At 42.9% G+C, this 5,840-nt stretch overlaps 1 pseudogene; it reads right to left on the reverse strand.

The window, feature by feature from the left end:
* Window positions 1–490: 490 nt before the first annotated feature.
* On the reverse strand, window positions 491–795 carry LOC103259722 (annotated as a pseudogene).
* Window positions 796–5,840: the final 5,045 nt, after the last annotated feature.

Here is a 5,840-nt window from a genome sequence, read left to right on the forward strand (position 1 = left end):
GTTCTTTTTGCTAAGGGTTGTTTTAGCTTTTCAGGCTCTCTTTTGCTTCCAAGTGAATTTCTGTATTGTCTTTTCTTTTGTTTTTGTTTTTATTTTTCCCCAGGCTGACACCGGTTTTTTATTAGGAGTTAAACAGGCCCTTTCCCATTATGACTTCATTTGTGCACACGCTTTGCTGAGCTTCCATGGCCTCGCAGCAGATCCTGCCTCTGACCATCCACAGCAGGGAGGCCGTAGGGGTGCAGAGGGCAGTGGAGCCCTGGAGCTGCTCTATTCCTCACTCTCTGGGCATCCTGGGAAAAGTGCCCTCACATCTCTGGGCCTCGTGGGTAAAATGGGTTAACAGATCAGGGAGAACCTGGGAAAATCCAGGTTGAAAGGTGTATGGGAGGGTGGGTAGGGACGGGTGTGAGAGACATCCAGGACTACCTCAGGGGCAGAGAGTGATGTGTCTGCCTCCACCAGCTGGCCCACCCCTCTGGAGCAGAGGCTACTGGGAGCAGGGGAGCTCTGGGGAGCAGTTCTTGAAGTACTCATGGCAGTAGAGACAGAGGCAGGCAAGTGAGCGCATGTACTCTGCAAAGTCTACCTCGCAGTCCTTCTTGGTGTCCAGAACATTCATGAATTTATTGTAGTCACACTCCCAAAATTCGGTCGGGGTCCAGGTGGGCAGCTCCTTCTGCAGCATCTCCTTGAGCTCTGCCTGGCAGAGCTTGTGCTTATCCCCACGCGCCCTGCATATTCCTGGAAAGTATACAGGATAGCAACAACCACCTGCTCCAGGGGCCTGGCCATCCCTGCGGTAGTCCCAACTACTTGGGAGGCTGAAGCAGAAGGATCACATGAGCCCAGGAGGTCGAGGTTGCAGTGAGCCCTGAACATGCCACTGCACTCCAGCCTGGGCGACAGGGTAATACTCTGTCCAAAATCAAAAGGTGGACACAGACACTTGAAATGCAGCTGAAGTGAGACTTTAATGATGGTTTTGCATGATCTGATGTCTGGTGGGCAGGCACCTATGTTGTCTTTTCTAAGTCTGTGAGATGCTGGTAATTTGATAGAGATTGCATTGAATCTGTAGATTGCCTTGGGCGGGATGGACATCTTGATGACATTGGTTCTTCCAATCCATGAACATGGGATAATTTTCCATCAGTTAGTGTTGTCTTTGATTTATTAGTAGTCTTATTGTAAAGATCTTTCACCTCTTTGGTTAGATGCATGCCAAGGTATTTGTGCGTGCTTGTTGCTACTGTGAATGGGATTATCTTTTTTATTTGGTTCTCGGTCTGCTTGCTATTGGCATATAGAAATGCAACTGATTTTTGCACATTGATTTTGTATCCCAAGACTTTACTGAAGTTGTTCATCAGTGCAAGGAGGCTTTTTTTTGACAGACTTACTAGGGTTTTCTAGATATAGAATCATATCATCTGCAAAGAGGGATAATTTAACTTCCTCTTTTCCTATTTGGATACCCTTAATTTCTTTCTCCTGCCTGATTACTTTAGTTAGGAGTTCCAACACTATGTTTAAAAGGAAAGGTGAAAGTAGGCAACCTTGTCTTGTTCGAGTTCTTAGGGAGAATGCCTCCAGCTTCTGCCCATTAAGTATGATATTGGCTGCCAGTGTGTCATAGATGGCTCTTATTATTTTGAGGAATGTTCTTTCTATGTGTAGGTGTTTGTTTCATTTTGTTTTAATCTAGAAGGGATGTTAGATTTTATTGAATGTCTTTTTCTGCATCTGTTTAGATAATCATGTGGTTCTATTTACATCTGTTTATGTAGTGGATTATACTTACTAAATTAGAATATGTTGAACCAGACTTGCGTACTGGAAATGAAGGTCACTTCATCATAATGGATTATTCTTGTAAAGTGCTGTTGGATGCAATTTGCAACTCTGTTCACCAGGGATGTTGGCCTAAAGTTTTCTTTTCTTGTTGAGGCTTTGCCATTTTGGAGTATCAGGATGATATTGGCTTCTTAGAATGAGCTAGGGAGAATTCTTTCCTTCTCAATTGCTGGGAATACTTTCAATAGCATTGGTATCAGTTCTTCCTTGTATGCCTTGTAGAATTCAGCTGAGAGTCTATCTGAAGCAGGGTTTTTGTTTTGTTTTGTTTTGGTTTGATTTGGTTTTTTGGTGGAGAGGTTACTTATAACTGAGCCAATTTCTTGGATTGTTATTAGTCTATTTAGGATTGCATATTCAATATATTCTTATTGTTTCAATATTAGAAGTTTATGTGATACTGGGAATTTCTCCATTTCCTCTGGATTTTCTAGCTTACTTGCATACACATTTGTAGTAATCTCTGATAATCTTGCATTTCTTCAGGCTTGTTTATAATGTTACCTTTTTCATCTCTCTCTCTCTCTCTCTCTCTCTCTCTCTCTGTTGTTATTGTTATTGTTGTTTATTATCATTAATCAGCCCAGGGGTCTGTCAATTTTATTTATCCTTTCAAAGAACCAACTTTTTGCCTCATTGATTTTTTGTATGATTTCTTTGGTCTCTATTTCATTAAGCTGTGAATTTATGTTGATGATTTCTATTGTTCTACTGATGGTGGGAATGTATTGCTCTATTGCTCTATTGATCCTTGGATTGTCTTTCTGGCATCTTACATGTGATGTTAGACTACTTCCTTGAGAACTCTCTATTTTCTTGATATGTGCATACAATGCTACATAACCTTACCTCTCAGCACCACTTCCATGGTATCCCAGAAGTTTTGTTATGTTGTGTCTTTGTTTTCATTTCTTGAACCTTTTTATTTCTGTCTTGATTTCTATGTTAACCCAAAAGTCATTCATAAGCATGTTGTTTAATTTTCATGTATTTATGTGTTTTGGGGGTTCCTACTGATATTTATTTTTATTCCACTGTGGTCTGTGAAGATGCTTAGTACGATTTCCACCTTTTTAAATGTGTTCACACTTAATTTGTGTCTGATTATGTGGTCAATCTTGGTATATGTCTCATGTGATGATGAGAAAAATGCATATTCTGTGGTTATTGGGTGAAGAATTCCATGGATGTCTATTACATCCAATTGGTCAAGTGTTAAGTTAAAGGTGTCGCTCACCCCTGACCAGCAGGAAGGAGGCAACAACAACGTGTTCTTCTCAAAGCGGTTTATTCAGCCTTTACACCATGCCAGCTTCTTCTCTTTTCTTCTAGCTTCTTTTTTTTCTTCCCCGTTGTCCCGTACTTATATCCCTTGGTCTCCACCCACAAGTCCCGTTCCAGCGTGTCAGCAGTTCATAGGCTCTGCAGCGTTGCACTTGCGCAGTGCGCAGTGAAGGAGGGCCCGGCGGTATATCATGCGCCTAATCATGGGACTTGGCAGAGGTCCCGGGCGCCATCTTGGCTCAGGCCACGCTCTCCACATAAAGGTTCTAATTTTCTTGTTAGTTTTTTGCCTTGATAATCTGTCTAAGGCTGTTAGCAGGGTATTAACGTCTTGAACTATAATTGTATGGCTGTCTATGTCCTCTCTCGGTTTAATTAGCAATTGTTTTATAGATTTTGGTGCATATATGTTGAAGATGGATATTTCTTGTTGATAGATTGAGCCTTTTATCATTATGTAGTGTCTTTCATAGTCCTTTATTAGTTTAAAGTCTATTTTGTCTGATGTAAGAACAGCTACTTCTGCTCTTTTTTTCCCATTTGCCTGGAAGATCTTTCTCCAGCCCTTTGCTTTGGGCCTATGTGTGTCTTGCAGATGGATTAAGCCTTTTATCGCTATGTATTATCTTTCACAGTCCTTTTTTGCTTTTATCGGTTTAATTTCTATTTTGTCTGATATAAGAACAGCTACTTCTGCTCTTCTTTTCCCCCCTTTTGCCTGGTATATCTTTCTCCAACCCTTTATCTTGGCCCTATGGTGTCATTTGCAATGAGATGGGTATCCTGAAGACAGCATTAGGATGGATCATACCTTTTATGTCCAAATCGCCACTCTATGCCTTTGAGTGGCACATGCAGACCATTCACATTTAAGTTAATTATTGTTATGTGGTGGGTTGTTCCTATCATATTGCTATTAAGAGGTTACTTTGTTTTGGGGGCTTTGTGGTTGATTTGTATGGAATGCAAACTCTGTACTTACCTATGCTTTTGTGGTAGGTGGAACTGTTCTTTCATTTTTGTGCTTAGAACTTTCTTAAGCATCTCCCAAACAGCTGATCTGGAGGTGACATTCTCTTAAGGATTGGATGTCTGGGAAGGATTTTAACTCTCCTCCATTAATGAAGCTTAGCTTGGCAGGGTAGGGTAGCAATTTGTTTGGTGACAAGTCTCTGCATTTCTGATGGTTTTTTCCTTGGTAGGTGGTCTGTCCCTTCTCTCAAGCTACCTTTAGGATTTTTCTTTTTTTCATGCTCACCTTGGCAAGATAGATTAATATGTGCCTTGAGGATAATCTTCTCATGTGATACCTCATGAGAGCTCTCTGAATCTCTTGTAGCTGCATGAGGCTGCCTCCCTAACAAGATAGGGGAAGTTTTCTTGGACGACATCTTTGAAGACTTGTTCCAGGGTGTTCTCAGTTTCTCTTTCTGTCTCAGGGATGCCAGTCAACCACAGGTTTGAACTTTCACAGTCTTTGCTCATTCTTCCCAGGTCTTTTCTCCTTGTTTGTATCAGACTGTGTTAGTTCAATAACTCAGTCCTCAAGCTCTGAAATCCTTTCCTCTGCCTGGCCAATTCTACTGTTAAGTCTTGCTATTGTGTTTTGAAATTCCAGGAGGAAATTCTTAATTTCCAGAAGTTCAGTTTAGTTCTTTCTTAGAATGGCCATGTCAACTTTCACTTCCTCCACTGATTTCATGGCCTGGATGATTTGCCTGTCCACTGTCTCTGGATCTCATTGAATATCTTTGCCATCCATAGTCTGAAGTCTATATCTGTCATCAGGGACAGATCTTTCTGGATATGTTCCATTGCCTGGGATCTGGGAAGCCCCTTTGTGAGTGTCAGCTCATCAAGGTTTTGAGGATTTCCCGTGTTTTTTCACTGGTACTTCCTGATCTGTGAAGGAAGACTCTTCTCTTTTTATTTCTTGTTTTATTATTTTTTTATTAGAGAATGTTGCTACTATTGGGGTGGTAATTTGTGCTGTTTCTTTACCTGACTTCCTGCCTCTGGGCTGCCTGTGGGAGGGGCAGTGGTGGCAGGAAGGATGATGAACTGGGGAGAAACCATTTGGCATTACCTCACTGGTGCAGTCTGGCAGAGATGGGCAGGTCCTTTCCTCTAGTTCAGAGATGTTTCCCTCCCTCCAGCACTGGCACTAGGGGCTTTACCTGTCCAGGAGCTCCAGCAACCCCCTCCCTAGCCCATGCACCTAGTTAGCAGGACGGCAGACACCCAGGAGGGGCTCTATGGCTCTACTCTGGCACAGGTGACTTTGGGTTTTGAAATGACTTCCTGGGCGGGTAGAAAAGAAGCAGCTGTCTTCTTGTGGAGAGTTGATATTTCTTCTCAATCTGCAGGTGGGTGAGGCCACCACCACCGCACTGCACAGAGATGTCCTGCCTCCTAGTTCCTGCCCTGCTCTGTGGAGGGACTATCAGAGTGATGACGGGCCCCTAAGAGCAAGCCAGTTTGCAACCCATACCTGGGGCTGCAACAGATGCTGGAGGTGAAAAAATGTCCCCAAAGTGACTATGCCATACTTGCTGGGTTCTGGAGAAGGAGGGAAGAGGAGTGTCCATGCAGCAAAGACCACTTCTGCAGGCTATTTCCCACAGAGCCTCTGGGGGTGGGGGGAGTCGGCAGTCTCCAGCACCAGGGCTCCTGAGAACTGGGGTTCCCTGGGCTTCACA

Source organism: Carlito syrichta, unplaced genomic scaffold (assembly GCF_000164805.1).
Source record: "Carlito syrichta isolate Samal-C Ts95f unplaced genomic scaffold, Tarsius_syrichta-2.0.1 Scaffold302980, whole genome shotgun sequence".
NCBI classification, from domain to species: domain Eukaryota; kingdom Metazoa; phylum Chordata; class Mammalia; order Primates; family Tarsiidae; genus Carlito; species Carlito syrichta.